The sequence below is a fragment of the Podarcis bocagei genome, assembly GCF_964188305.1.
Source record: "Podarcis bocagei genome assembly, chromosome: 7".
NCBI classification, from domain to species: domain Eukaryota; kingdom Metazoa; phylum Chordata; class Lepidosauria; order Squamata; family Lacertidae; genus Podarcis; species Podarcis bocagei.
In genome coordinates, this window is record NC_138132.1 from 22,411,073 (window position 1) to 22,427,073 (window position 16,001).

Consider the following 16,001-nt stretch of genomic DNA (forward strand, 5'->3'; position numbering starts at 1 on the left):
GAGCCAAGGGGACCCCGGGGAGAGGAGGCGCCGCGGGGACACGGCTCGGGAGCTGCCGCTGAGGAGCCAGAGCATCGTCCCCGGGAGGAGAGGAGGAGCGGTGGCGGCGGCGGCGGCGGCTGCGGCTGCTACTGCAAAGCAGGGAGAGAAGGAGGCGGCGGCAGCGGGGAGCCGGGCAGGGAAGTTGCTGCTGGGGATGAAGAGGCGGCAGCGGCGGGAGACGGACTTCTCTCCCTCTCTGGTGCTGCTGGCGTGAGGCGCTCGCCAGCCCACCGGCCCCTCCTGAGCGGGATATGGGTGGGCAGACAGGGTGGGTGGGGGAGAGGCGCCGGGCCTGCCTCGTGCCCTGACAGGAGCCGCCGCTGCGCCCGCGGGCGCCCTTGACGCGGCGCCCCTCATGCCGCCTCGAGAGGCGTTGGGGGGCAGCGAGACTCCGCCGGGCCCCGCCCCTCACTCCACGCTCAGCTTCAGGGCTGTCTTGCGAGGGGGCGGCGGGAAAAGGCTCTGAGGAGAACCTCGCTGGCTGTCCCGCCGCGTCGCTTTTCCTCACGTCGTTTTCCCATTCCCTTGAGGGGACGGGGAGGTGAAGGGAGCCCGCACGTGGCAAGTCGTCGGTGGAGGAAGAGAAACCACGCACATTAGATATTAATAATAATAATAATAATGCTTTGAAATTTCAGGCTCCCCCCCCCAAGGAAAAGGCACTTTCTTGCCCTGCCCGTGGACCAGGAGGTCGTGGCGGGCGAGGCCTTCAGCAGCGGGGCCCTTATTTGCGCTGCCAGCCTGACCTTCACCCTCTTACATATAGAGAGGAAAGGAGACGCGGAGGTGCAAAGGCTTACGGGGCAGAAGTAAGCCCCGCTGAGTTCATCAGGGGTGCCAACGTGAATACAGTATGATATGGGGGGGGGGGAGGCAAGTAAACCCCGCCCTGCATAGTTGATCACATTGGCAATGCCCATCAACTGGGGGACTGGCATCCTCAAATGTTTTATTGGGGGGCCTGAAGCAGCGGCGTAGCGTGGGGGGTGCAGGGGGGGCCGGGCGCAACATCTTGGGGGGCGCTCGCTCGCACTCAAGTGCTAAAATCCACGGGTTAGGGGGCGCAAATTACTTGCCTTGCCCCGGGTGCTGACAACCCACGCTACGCCACTGATTCTACCTCATGACTCCATGTGAACTTTTCTTTCTTATCCCCTCTGATTTCATAAAATATCATCTTTGGATCACTGGAAAAAATGAGAAAGGAAACAGACCCAGAGGACAAACAAAGGCGGATGGGACAAAGGAGTTCGCTGTGTTTTACTTATTTCCTTTAAAAAACTGAGCTGCATCTGTGAATTCTTGCCTTTAGTGCAAAAACTTCCATTTCAAATAAAAAAGCCCCCTCCCCCATTTGATTGTAGGATGGTTGGACACATAGGATAGTAGAGTGCTGGCGAGACCAACCATCTTAATTTGCATATATACATATCAGGGGGCATATGCAAATTTGTGTCATGGGACTGTACCCCAAAATTCCAAAAACCTGTTCCCAGGACTCACTAGAACCCTGAGCTTGAATGAAGTCCTGCAGATGCAAATTCACCCACCCCCTGAAATTAGCAGGCAAGGAAGATTCAGTGTTGGGGAAGTCACTCTCTTCTTCTTTGCAACTCCCTCTCCTCAAAAAAAAAGAAAAAAAAAGAAAAGGGTGTGTGTGTGTGTGCAGAATAATTAGAAAGGTAATTCATATTGCTCAGACTCAGCTAATTGTCAGTGCCTGATTTGATTGTAACAATGTCCACGGTAGCAGGATAACCACCTTATTTCCAGTAGATTTCTCCCAGAGCAACAGGTACAATAGGACATGTCTTGTTGTTCTGTCACCTATCTGGGGCTCAATTGGGTCTGGACCTCACCTGTCTCACCCCTGGCAGGGGGAGTCCTATCCTAGCTCTTTGGGACATTCTTCCTGTCAAGCTTCTTTCCAGAAATCTTTAGCAGCTAGTTTTGCCCTGGCAGAGCCTCTGGCCAAACGAGACATGTCAAACTCTCCCAAGTCACTGTGAAGTTCACTACCTGAAGAGCCCAGGTAGGGAAGATGTGTGAAATTAACCCTTCTGCACGCACACCATGCCTGCCTCTGAGATGCTTAATGGCTCGGCTCCCTGCCTGGCATAGCCCCTGGGGTGCTGTAGACAAGCAGGCATGCTGGGACAGGAGGAAAAATCTGCTCAATTCACTGAAGGCTCTTTCTTGGGACTGCAGCAATCTGCTTATTAACTCGAGGTTGGGGCTCAGCCCAGCAAGGCTCTTGGGAGAATTGTGGGTTTATGTGTTTTGTTAGTTTGCATTGGGAGCTGGCCCATAAACAGCAGCGAACACCAGCTGCCGCACTGGAAGTGGTGGTGCGGTTAGGTAGATATGGATTAACGTGTGATGGTTTCAGCAGAAACTCTCGCCAGACTTCTCCTCCTTCTCCCATGCTTCTTTGAAAGCTACTGGCAACTTCTTCTTCAAACTGATTCTACAGTATCTTCTTCTGCCTGGGGTTCATGGGAGATGAACTACAGCACCCATCATTCCCAAGAGAAAATGTTAGCTTTCTCCCCGCTACCTTGGCGACCTGTGGCCCTCCAGATGTTGTTGGACTCCAGTTCGCATCATCCCTTACCATTTGGCCGTATTGACTGGGGCTGATGAGATTTGGAGTCCATCAACATCTGGAGGGCCACCAGTTCCTTATCCCTAGGCTAGAGGTGATGCACGTGGGGAAAACTGGACCCTTTCTTCCTTTAAAAAGACTGACCCAAAACATTTTGCTGCTTTGAGGCAGAGCAGCTAATGCTACACAAGTCAAGGTATGTTGTATCCAAGACTGGAACCCAAGACATAAAATGCAATATATACCTATCTGCTTTCCTGGTAGTAAAAATACAGTGATGATACCTAATCTTTTTGCTACCTTTTCATTGCACCAAACTAAACTACCAAAGGCAGCTGCCTCATTCTGCTTAATTCATGAGAGAGGATATTGTGGCTGCCAGATGTGGTAGGACAGCCCCAATCATCCCTGGCCATTGGTCATGCTGGCTGGGGCTGATGGGCATTGTAGTCCAATAACATCTGGAGGACCACAGGTTCCTCACCCCTGGCCTAATAGTAGGGTCGGTCTTGCTCATCGCTGCAAAGCCCTGTAGACTGGTCTACACATGCCATAGAACTAAGGCAGGCTTCCTCAAACTCGGCCCTCCAGATGTTTTGAGACTACAGTTCCCATCATCCTTGACCCCTGGTCCTGCTAGCTAGGGATCATGGGAGTTGTAGGCCCAAAACATGTGGAGGGCCGAGTTTGAGGAAGCCTGAACTAAGGGCTGGACTGCAGAGAGGGTAGGATAGCTTGCAGCATTTCAGACCACAGAGGGGGGAAATCACATTGTATAATGTTCCATACATTAAAATGTCTCTGTTCCCAACACAAGCAAAGTACAGTGTGATAATTTTCCTCTTTCTGGTGGTAGGCTAGGTTTCTATGTGCAGAGAGTTTATTTAAATAATGTGGGGCACATTCAATGAAGGTACCCCCCACTGCTGTTTCATGTGGTGCAGTCCACTCAGGCTTTTGCCACTGTGACCTAACACCAGTCAAAGCATGACAGGAAATGCAAACAATAAGCCTGTGGTAAGAGAGGTTTTTTAGAAATGTGTACATTTTTTTTTTAAAAAATAAAATCCTGGGAACTTCTAACAAATTCATGGTGGCTTACAATAAATCAACTAATAGTATCAGAGAACAACCACAGCAACAACTTTCTAGCATTAAAAAAGTCAGTCTAAAAGATCAAACAGTGTAAGACAAATTGAACGCCAATATAAATAAAAATGATTTAAAAGTGCCTGGGGAAAGACTGCAAGGTTGGGTTTGGGCACATCTCCGTGGTTAACTTGAGGATGAAAATGGTACATTATGCATGCTGAATTGCCTTTATAATACTCCCTCAAGGGAAAACTAACACTGACTCCCCATCGTCCTTCTCTTCACTTAATATAGTAAAACCCCATTGCAGGCTTGTGGTAGGAGCTCCTGCCAGGGAGCTGTACACAAGCCTGCAGACAGCTAAGATGTAATGTAAAAAAAGAAAAAGTCATAACTTGTTCCTTAGCTGTGTTCCTTAGCCCAGTTTCTTCCTGGCTTAGCAACTGAAATGACTCCATTTATTAAAGCCTATCCACTTATCCCTACACCTATACTGGGAACAGGAACTGACTAACCAAGAGACAATACAGAAATGTTGTGTTTCCACTTAACAGGAAGCAATTATAGGGACAGAAGCCCCTGGAAAGAAACTGCTAATTAAAGGCACTATAGCCTCGAATAGATTTGGTAGTAGCTCTTTGTAAATCCACACTGCACAAATTGGTGTTCCATTTTTAAATAAACAAACAAACAAAAGCACTAAAAATGGATGAGCATTTTATGTATTTTGTATTGCTTGTTTTTAAAAACTTTTCTGGTTTTAAATTGCTTTGATTGTTGTATTTTAACTTGTTAAGTCTCTCTGAAACTTGTTCATTTCTATTAAGCAACTGTCAAATGCAATTAATACTACCACTATTATTAAATCTGAATGAACAGCAATAATAAGTGGACAGCACAGAAAACACCGGAACGCAAGGGGTTAGCAATGAGATCATCTGAATTCTACATAAAAGTGACTGAACAAACTCACCTTCTTTAAACATCCCACTTCGCCTCACTTAATCATAACTAATCTCAGCGGACCATTGTGGATCTGGAGGAGCAGATGACAGGGTTGTCAAGCTGTAATTATGCCAAATTTTAATAGCTGAGAGATTAGGTGGCTAAGAGCAGGTGGTTTATTTTAGCAGAGTGCTTGCACCATCCACCTCTTCCACTCTGGATCCACCATCTGAGAATATGGAGGAGCATTTTTACTCAGCCGCAAGGAGTCTGCCCTGACCCCTGGAAATATTAGCGACTCTCTGGGGGCACAGAAGGTTGGGTTTCAAAGCCTTGATGGCTCTGGCCATGAAGTGCATTCTAGACCAGCAAGATGCAGACGTAGATTACAGGTTGTGCAAATAATGTCACTCATGTTAGATTCTGCTCCATACAGGAGCTCCACTGCCAGCATTAGAGCACACTTTCTTGACCCCAGTGGCGCAATTAGGTAATTTTAGACTCTGGACCTAATGGCCTTATTGGTAGGTGAGGTGCGGGGTGTGTGGGGAGAGACTCTTTCCATGGTAATGCACACTTTCTTTAAAATGTGGCAACCAGGCATGCCAGCTCTATGGGGCTGAGGTGTCTTTGGCCCCCTCAATATTTGTTGGGAGGGGGTCAGGCCCCATCATTTTTGAGGGGGTGGTGGAGGCAGTGTGTGGCATGGCTTCAGTGGCCAGCTCCTCCTGAGCCGTTGGTGGTGCTGGCTGGGTCTAATGGGAGTTGGAGTCCAGTGTATAGATGGGGGACATGACTCCAGGACTCTCCAGGGCCCATCTTGCATTCCAGCTATTAGACCAGGCTGTCTCAACTCCTTCATTATGAGAGCTTGTGTGCTGTAGTGGTCTTACTCAGTGGCCTTGGGCCAGTCACCGCCTCTCAGCCTAACCTTCCTCACAGGGTTGTTGTGGGGGTTAATGGAGAAGGAGGGGGAGAACCATGTATGTCACCTCGAGCTCCTTGGAGAAGAAGATGGAATAATAATAATAATAATAATAATAATAATAATAATAATAATAATAATAATAATAAACAGTTATGCAAAAATAAAGCAGGACATTCCAGAACAAAAGGATCATATTCCAGCATCCTAACTGATGATGGAGCAAATCAATAAAGCAAATGAGATAAAAAACTGAGCTAACTTTGGGAGCATTTACTGGAGGTAAAGAAAAGCCAGAAAATGAAAATGACAGCTATGGGCATTATTGTCTATTTATCAGAGACAAAGGCATCACTTTCAGGGGCTGTTAGCTGCTACTTTATATGCCTGTCATTTATCCAAGACAACAAGGAGTTGCTATCTCAACTCAGCACTTAAATATGTGTGTGTGTGTGTGTGTGTGTGTGTGTGTGTGCATGCACACACATGCATATCGAAAGAGCTCCTTTGTGACTGTTCTCACTGGTATGTTGTACCACTGGTATGGGCACTTCTTTTTTTGCTGCCCCTAGCAGCCATTTGTGCTTGTACCCATGGAACCTTGATCAAGACACCAGTCCGAGCACCACATTCCTTTTACCCCAAAGCATTGTATATAACCAGGGGGAAATTCCAAGGCTAAAGTAAATGAAATGATACACAGCCATACCTCCATCTAAGAACAGTCCTGTTAATGAACGATTTGGGCAACGCACTCTGCAAAACTGGAAGTAGGTGTTCTAGCTAGCGAACTTTGCCCCAGAAAATGAACAGAAGCCGATTGGTGGAAGGGCACCAGCAGCAGGAAGCCTTATTGGGGAAAGCGTGCCTCGGTTTAAGAACGTTTTCGGCATAAGCACGGACTTCTGGAATGAATTAAGTGCCTTAATAGCCAAGAGGATTTTGTTTTGCTTTGTATTATGTATTCAAAATAGTAACAAATTTTCAAGCATGTATATATAACCTGTGGCCCTTAAATAAGCAACAGGGGCCATCTGGTCCTTCAGATGTTTGAACTGCAAGAGTCACAGTCTGCATTGACTTTCAGGCAGCTGCTGAAGACTATTCTCTTTTGAGAGGCCATCCAAATGGAGATCTTTTATTACATTGGCCATGAAATTGTGTCTCTATATGCCTTTGAAAACATGTACCGGTATCTATAAATATTTTTATTACACTTGGTAACTGAAGGTATGTGAAGTTGTCATCCTATGTGCAATCGTTTTAATGGCTTTTCTGTATGCAGTTGCTTTGTATACAGTTCTTATTGTGAATTCACAGAGTCCTAGAATTGGAAGTGATATCAAAGGGTCATCTAATACAACTCCTTGCAATGCAGGTATCACATTCTCTTTGAGATGCTTCACAGCAAGAGGTTTATAAATGAAATCATCAGCATCTCCCATTAACCCTGACCATTGGCCAAGTTGGCTGAGTCCAACAACATTGGGGCATGTTCCCCATCTCTGAGATAAAGACTAATTGTTTAGTCTACATCCTCTTCCTTGCAATGTGAACCCATTGGGTCAGGTCCTACCCTCTGATGTGGCAGAAAAGAAGCTCGCTGACTCAGGTATGTGTGTGGTGCCTTCCATGCCACTCCCCCCCCCCAACATGACAAGGAACCATTGGTGAGCACTATTTGGGTTTGGTCTGTCAACCAGCTACAAAATCCAGCTAACCGTTACTTCATCCAGCCCACATTTTACCAGCTTCTCCACAAGAATGTAATGAGGGGCTTCATCAAAAGCATTACTGAAATCAAGAAACACTACATCCACAGCGTTCTCCCGATTCACCAAACAGGAGTGGTGCCAGGATGGATAGGGCAATGCCAAGATGGGTGGTCCACTGGATGGCCTTCTGCTTGGGGTGGGAGTGGTCCTCCCACCTGACCTGAGCCCAGAGGGGTAGCCTCTGCTGTTGATTCCCTCCCTGTGGCTCAGTCTGTTGGAGCACTTTCCCTGGAAGCCTCCAGCAATGACAATAAGGTCAGGAGCAGCTGACCAGAACACGCAGGTGCTTGCAACAAATTAGTGTTGAGCTCTATAAAACACATGGACCCAATTACTAGAACAGACTTATTATGGGACCTGAACAGTACAGGTGGCAGATGATGGCGGTGAATTATCAGATCGCGATTGCACTTGCCAGATAAATTTAGTGGCACCCTGTTCTCCAAATAAGCAAAAATGGAAGGCAACACTTTTGGAGAAACTCATTCCCACCCACCCCAATATCAAGGAAGTGTCAAGTTGAGTAATTCTTGTTCTCGGTGTTCTGGAAAGGGGCTTTAGCTCCTGTGCTACAACAGCAGAGGTTTAAAAGTCCCATGAATCACTCTTTAATGCAGTCTTCTCCAACCTGGTCCCTCCAGGTGTTTGGGGAGACAAGTCCCATTAGCTCCAACCAAAATGGCTAAGGATGGTGGGAGCTGACACCCCCAAAATCTGGATGGCATTATGTTGGGGAAGGCTTCTTTAATGGGACACTATATTTAAAGCTTAAAAAGCAGAGACATCACCTTGCTAACAAAGGTCCGTATAGTTAAAGCTATGGTTTTCCCAGTCGTGATGTATGGAAGTGAGAGCTGGACCATAAAGAAGGCTGATCGCCGAAGAATTGATGCTTTTGAATTATGGTGCTGGAGGAGACTCTTGAGAGTCCCATGGACTGCAAGAAGATCAAACCTTCCATTCTGAAGGAAATCAGCCCTGAGTGCTCACTGGAAGGACAGATCCTGAAGCTGAGGCTCCAATACTTTGGCCACCTCATGAGAAGAGAAGACTGCCTGGAAAAGACCCTGATGCTGGGAAAGATGGAGGGCACAAGGAGAAGGGGACGACAGAGGACGAGATGGTTGGACAGTGTTCTTGAAGCTACGAACATGAGTCTGACCAAACTGTGGGAGGCAGTGGAAGACAGGAGTGCCTGGCGTGCTCTGGTCCATGGGGTCATGAAGAGTCGGACATGACTAAACGACTAAACAACAACATATTTAAAGCTCAGAAAAGATTTCTTTAAACTCTTAAATGTGTCCAGTACACCAGGTATACCCAACATGGTGCTTTCCAGATGTTTTGGGTTTCGGGCTCCATCAGCTCCAGCTGGCCTGTCTAGTGGTTATGGATGATGGGACTTGCAGCCCACATCATCAAGAAGGTACCAAGTTAAACATGTTTATAGGTGGCCGTAAGAACTTCCCATTTAAGCATCTGCTAATCTTTCTCATGTTTGTAGCTACAAATATATTGGCATATATTGGAAGATAGCTACTAACTTCCCAAGGTGGCATTTCAGTTGTAGTCAGGACAGTCACCTGGAAGCTTGGGAGTGTTACTGCTCCTTTGTGAAGCAAGAGCTGAGAAGTCAGGCCCCTTCATCTGCTGTAACCTAGCCTTATATTAAGCTACAACAGACAAAGAAAGAGAAGAGATTCAGGGCTACCATCACTCCTCCCTCCATCAACTGCTACCTGACAGCAGATATGCCCTCAGGCTATAATAGAGGGAGGAAAAGAGATGCAGGGTGAGGCCAGCAACATTGGGCTCTACCTCTCCTTAAAATTTCCCACCCTAGATTGTCATTAGAAGAACTTGAAATTGGAAACTTGTACTGAGTTCACTTATTTCCTCTTCCCTCCTAACTCATTTTCCTTTTGCGCCATGTCTTTTTGCCTAAGGACAAGGGCTGTCTTGCTTGTAATGCTTTGTGACTTGCTACTGTTGTTGTTTCAGCTGAAGAATGGGATTAAAACTCTTGGTTTGACAAAATAAATAATCTGATCTCCCAATGGTCTGCCCATACCATTTATTTCAGGCCACAACCAACATGGGTGAGGATGAAGAATCTATCAGTATCCCCAAACCTTGCAGGGAATGAACAACAGACTGGTCTTGAGCCATATTGATATGTATGGCAAAAAACTCGGATGCTGTCAGGCCTTGCGGGACACTAGAAGTCACCCTTCTGGTCCTGCTCTGACTGCTTTGCTGCTTTGTTTTCAGACCTTTACTTTCAGAATTTGGAACAGCACTGGCTGTTGTTAGGAGATGACTGATGTTAACATTGGTAGTTATTCTTGTACAGGGAAGGTTAATTGCATCTCACGCCTGGAGGCACTGGGTAATCACCACAAGAGCCAGCCAAGATCCGTTTTTTTGCCTTCGCTCAGCATTTTGTAACATGTGAAATGATGTGGTGTCTCCAATGCCCTCAAAAAGTACCAGGACCTCAGCGCAGTGGGTCTGTGGGTCTCTTCTGTAACAGTGAAGGCAACATTTCCACACTTTGGAAAACTTATGCTGGCCTGGTCCAGTTCTGGCTTGGAGCTGACTTGTGACATTTTGAGCTCATGCACACAGTCTGATTTTTTCTTTTATGCTTACTGCCCCTGGAGAGAACTGGGAAGGGCAGTTCAAACAGCAGGACTGTATCATTTCCCTTCTTTGCCTTGCCTGGCTCATGAAATTTCATCTCCAGCTTTGCGGAAGGCCTTAATTGATCTGGTCCTTCACAGACCTTGTCCAGCTTGCAATGCTGAGCTGAGTTATGAAGTGAGCACCATCCCCTACCCTGAAATTCTCCTCCAGTTCATATTGCAAAAGAAGAAGAAGAAGAAGAGTTTGGATTTGATATCCCGCCTTTCACTCCCTTTAAGGAGTCTCAAAGCGGCTAACATTCTCCTTTCCCTTCCTCCCCCACAACAAACACTCTGTGAGGTGAGTGGGGCTGAGAGACTTCAAAGAAGTGTGACTGGCCCAAGGCCACCCAGCAGCTGCATGTGGAGGAGCAGGGAAGCAAACCCAGTTCACCAGATTACGAGTCCACCGCTCTTAACCACTACACCCAACACCTCTCCCGCTGACACAATTAAGCCTTGCAACAACAGCGTCTTAGGAAATCTGGGAAATGTAGTTTTCAAGTTAAAAACAAAACCCAGTTTCAAATAATTTTATTTGTTCATTGCATTTATGTATATCCCACCTTTTCCTCCAAGGAGCTCAAGGTGGTGTACATGGTTCCAGACCCTCCAAGTGTTTCAATTTTCCAGGGACAGCCTGGAAATACAGAAGCTGTCTTGGTTTCTGATTTAAGCTTTTGTTTGTCCCTATTTTCACTGGAGACATGTTGGAGGGTATGTGGTTCTCCCCCTCCTCATTTAATCCCCACAACAGTCCTGTGTGGTAGCTAAGGTTGACAGATGGTGACTGGCCCCAAGGTCACCCAGTGAGCTTCATGGCTGAGTGGGGATTTGAACCCTGCTCTCCTAGGACGTAGTCCAATACTCTAATCACTACACCATACTAATTTAACTTCTTGTAAGGCTTGTCCATGCCATATAACCATGATAATAACCAATGCAATGAAGAAAAAGCCATATAACCAAACCAAACCAAACCCCTCTTTATATTTGTACAGTGGTACCTCAGGTTAAGTACTTAATTCGTTCCGGAGGTCCGTACTTAACCTGAAACTGTTCTTAACCTGACACACCACTTTAGCTAAAGGGGCCTCCTGCTGCCGCCACGCCGCTGGAGCCCGATTTCTGTTCTCATCCTGAAGCAAAGTTCTTAACCTGAAGCACTATTTCTGGGTTAGCGGAGTCTGTAACCTGAAGTGTATGTAGCTTGAAGCGAATGTAACCTGAGGTATAACTGTATTGTGATCCTGAAAATCAAGATATATATTTTAAAAAAACCCATATAGCTATGCATGCTTTTCAAAAGCATGTTATTAACAACAGTTCAAATAATATTGCACTGTTTTCCTCTCAGGCTTAAAAAACCCCAACAACTACTGCAAAAGTTTTAATTGGCTCTCTTGCAATGGCTGCTGTTGTGTTTTTCCCCTCCCTGCTGCTATCTTTGTCTCTAATTTTTTAATTGATGATTTCCATCGCTCTTATCTTTCCTGTTAGCTCCTGTAGGAGCATGAACCGCTGAAGGTGGTGGTGTCAGAACTAAGAAGAAATAATAATTTCAAAATGGTCCAGCTTCCAGGGATGGGAGGGAAAATTGGTTCAAGTATCTTTTTAATGTGAACCAGTTTCCTTTGCACTTCCCAAAACATTATGCTGTCCTGCTGGCCCTGATCCATGACAGGGCCTTTTCAGTGGTGGTTCCTCCAGTTGTGAAATGCACTCCCTAGTGAGGTGTTCCTGTGTTCATCATCATCATTACGTTTGGGTGGGAATTTGAAAATGCTCCTGTTTACGCAGGTACTTTGTGGCTGAAGAATACTGTTCCTGGCAACCCCAAGATCATCAGGTGGAAGAATGTTTTAACCACAACTGCTTTGAGAATGTTTTTAATTGTAATTGGTTTTTAGAATGTTTTAACTGTTTTATAATGTTGTTGCTTTCTTTATAAATTGTGTCTCTGTTTGCCATCCTGCGCTCCTTTGGGTGGGAGATTAGGATATGAATTCAACTTATGGATAGATAGGTAAAGGTAAAAGTTAAAGGACCCCTGGATGGTTAAGTCCAGTCAAAGGAGACTATGGGGTGTGGCTCTCATCTTGCTTTTGGGCCGAGGGAGCTGGCATTTGTCCACAGACAGCTTTCCAGGTCATGTGGCCAGCATGACTAAACTGCTTCTGGTGCAACGGAACACCATGACGGAAGCCAGAGCACATGGAAACATCATTTACCTTCCCGCCACAGCGGTACCTAGTTATCTACTTGCGCTGGTATGCTTTCAAACTGCTAGGTTGGCAGGAGCTGCGATAGAGCAATGGGAGCTCACCCCGTTGCGGGGATTCAAACTGCCAACTTTCTGATCAGCAAGCCCAAGAGGCTCCGTGGTTTAGACCATAGTGCCACCTGCATTCCCATATAGATAGATAGACAGACAAATGTGAACTGAAATGCAGCTTTCCTTTGGTGCTTGCAGTGCTCCAAATTTTGAGAATGCAGTTGTCTAACTAAAAAATGCAAGCAGGAATGGATTTACTAGGGGAAAGTGCACAAATGCATTGTTTTAGGAGAAATCCCTTGCAATGTGTGCATAATATATATACCTTCATTTGCCACCTGCCCCAATAAATAGACAAAAAGTGGTGTATATTATGAGAAACAGGCACCAAAATGCTGGCAGACTTTTCTTAAAGTTGCAAATGGATGCAGAAAGGTGGAAAACCGAATGCACGATTGCAGAGGTTGACAGACCTCTCTGTCCCTGTCTTCAGAAATGTGAAGAACTGACTGAGTGCAAGATTGCGAAAATGGATGGATTTGCCCGTCCCTACCTGCTTCCTACAGTGACCCAACAAATGCCTGCGAGAAGCACTGTGTCCTTATCGCTTTGAGTTTGTTAATAATGGAATGCATGGGTATGGCAAGGAACAGGTGGCGGCAAGGACAGCTAGTGGTGATCTGAGGACCTCTTAGCCCAGGGCACCCCCTGCTGGAGCAGTGAGGCTGTACGAAGACAGGAGTAGCAGAACACCCCCCCTCTCCCCCTGCCCCTGCTCCCCAGCGTGGGACTGCCCAGACTCATTCAGTGATGCTGAAGGGAGCATTATGAGGAGACAGAAGAGGCAGCCTGGCTGTTGCTAGGCAGACGTGGAGGAGGTTGTCACTCAGTTTCTGTGTTCTTGCTGCCCCGGTGCCCCCTCGGTTCCTCTTGACACTCCCAAAGCAGCACTCTGGAGTGACACTTGCTGCAGGGGGGAGGGCAGAACCAAACGAAACGGAATGAAATGAAACTCACATGCAGTGGCAAGCATTGCAATCCCCGGCTACAGTCGCAGCCTGGAAAGCAGGAGCTGAACTTCACCTATGAGGCTAGCTAGGACAGGTAGTATCCAAGGAGGAATGGGACCTGATATGGGCCTTAGCCCAGTGGTAGGGCATCTGTTTCGCATGCAGAAGGTCACAGGTTCAATCTCTGGTTTCTCTGGCGATCACTCATAGCCAAGTAAGATTGTCTTCCATAAACACGGTTTTAACAATGAGTCCATAAGTGACTGTGGAGGCCAATTCTGGAACCACACGTCCTCCCACAGTGGGGACATTGGTTTCCAGGCGGGAGTTGATCACAGTGTGGATTTGCCTTAGCACATTTCTCCCTTGTGTCCTGAGTTTGAGTGTCTTCAAAGCCCTTAGTTCAGTCATCTGAAGAACTGTGCATGCACACGAAAGCTCATACCAAAAACAAAATTAGTTGGTCTCTAAGGTGCTACTGGAAGAATTTTTTTTTAAAAAAAATTGTTTCAAATCCCATGACGCCTTTGGTAAAGGCTGTTCTCCAACTGGAGCACTCGCAAGCAAGTGTTTCCCAATTGTTGGTGTTTATACTTCCTTTTTTAAAAAAATGCCTCGCAGAATTTGAGACGGGAGTCACAGGTTCAATCAGCTCCACATAGGCTTGGGAGAAACTCCCATCTCAAATTCTGCAGAGTCACTGCCAGTTAGTGTATATTGTACTGACCTTAGATGGAGCAGTCAGTTTCCTACATTGGGAATAATTTTGTTTCTGACAGAAAGCCACAGGGATGGGCTAAAAGTGTACACGGAAAGGTGTAATTTTCATTAACGTATTAATTTTTCCAAAAAATATATTTTTATTAAATTTCTGTTCCTCCCCAAGGAACACAGGGCTGCAAACAACTGTGTAGCGAAGCAATACAATTAAAAGTAAAATTTAATGAAACATTTAAAAACCAATTACGACCATCTAAATAACACGGTGAAGGGAAGGGAACGATCAGCTCCTGGCCCTTTTTGGCCACTGGATGTCCTCTCCTTGGTGGTTTTTGGGAAGAAGGAGAGGAGAGAGAGCAATAATAAAAAGGATGCTTGTTTTTTGTCCTGAATATTGATCTGATAGATTTTAATTTTTGTTGTTTAAATAAAAATTAATGCAGCAAAAAAACCATGCATTTTGGCTTATGACAGAGTAATCAGTCAAGCAAAGGGTTATAAACAGTTTATTATTATTTATTAAATTTGTATACTGCCCTTCATCTGCAGAGCTCAGAGCAGTCCACAACATAAAAAATACAATATAAAAGCACAAAATACACGATAAAAATAAGAGCAGAAACCAATAACTCCCCTCCCCTTCCCTCCACGCGTATACACATCTTTGTAAACATATATACCTATGTAATATAACAGTAAGATAAATGATATAATATACAAATTATATTTTTTTTTAATTTATTTATATATTGCATTAGCCATGTGGCCATAGCATGATATACATTAAAACAACAACATAAAATGGGGGTGGGGAGGTAAAGGTAGATATCGTCCTGGGCAATTACTTAGAGAAAGAAAAGAAGAAGAAGAAGAAGAAAAAACTGCTGAGGCTGGAGGAGGACCGTTAAAGGGTCCTTCAACTCCTCAGATTTGTCCTAACTCGATTGTCCTTGTACAATAAGGCTACTTGGAATTTTGTTCGATTGTGCGGCGTGTCGACTGCAGCTGTGGTGTTAAGGAAGAAGTTAGTGCCGCAAAAAAGATAAAATAGTAAAATTGCAGTAATTGAAAATTGAAAATAATCCAAAATTATTTGATTTTCTTACATTTAGAGCCCCCTTTGCTTAAATTAGGGACTTTTCTGGCTGGGGCAGATGGGATTTGTAGTCCAGCAACATCGGGAGGGCACCTGGTTGACTAATGCTGCCCTAAATAATGGGAGTGAGGACACGGAAGCAGAAGGAAGGAGCAACAATGGAAGCAAACAGATTGTTATAATTCTTAACAGATTATTCACCTGCTCTTCACCAGCAGGTCCCATTAAAAATTGTTGAAAGCAAAGTACAGACACACATAAGATCATAACAAGAGCATGCTGGATCAGGCCAATGGCCCATCTGGGCCAGCATCTCATTCTCACAGTGACCAACGGAGAACCCACAAGCAGGATTCGAACCCAAAAGCCCTCTCCCCTCCTGCAGTTTCCAGCAACTGATATTCAAAAGCACTACTGCCTCCAACTGTAGAGGGAGAGAACAGTCCTCATGCCTTGCAGCCATCCATAGCCCTGCCTTCCATGAATTTGTCCAATTTTCTTTTAAATTAATCCTTTCCACATTGGTGACCATCACTGTCTCCTGTGGCAGGGAGTTCCACAGTTTAACTATAAGCTACATGAAGATGTATTGTCTTTGATCTGTTCCAGGGCCAGATTTAGGTTTGATGAGGCCCTAAGCTACTGAAGGTAATGGGGCCCTTTATATGTCCAGCTGTCCTTTGTCAACAACAAATGGCCGCTGTTTTTTGTGTTGAATATATGCCATATGGTAACTTATGGACCTAATATGTATCTAAAGCCATTTGCACATAACAAAACATGTATTTTATCAAAGTAATTGTTAAACTGAAATACAATTAACCCAGGTAAT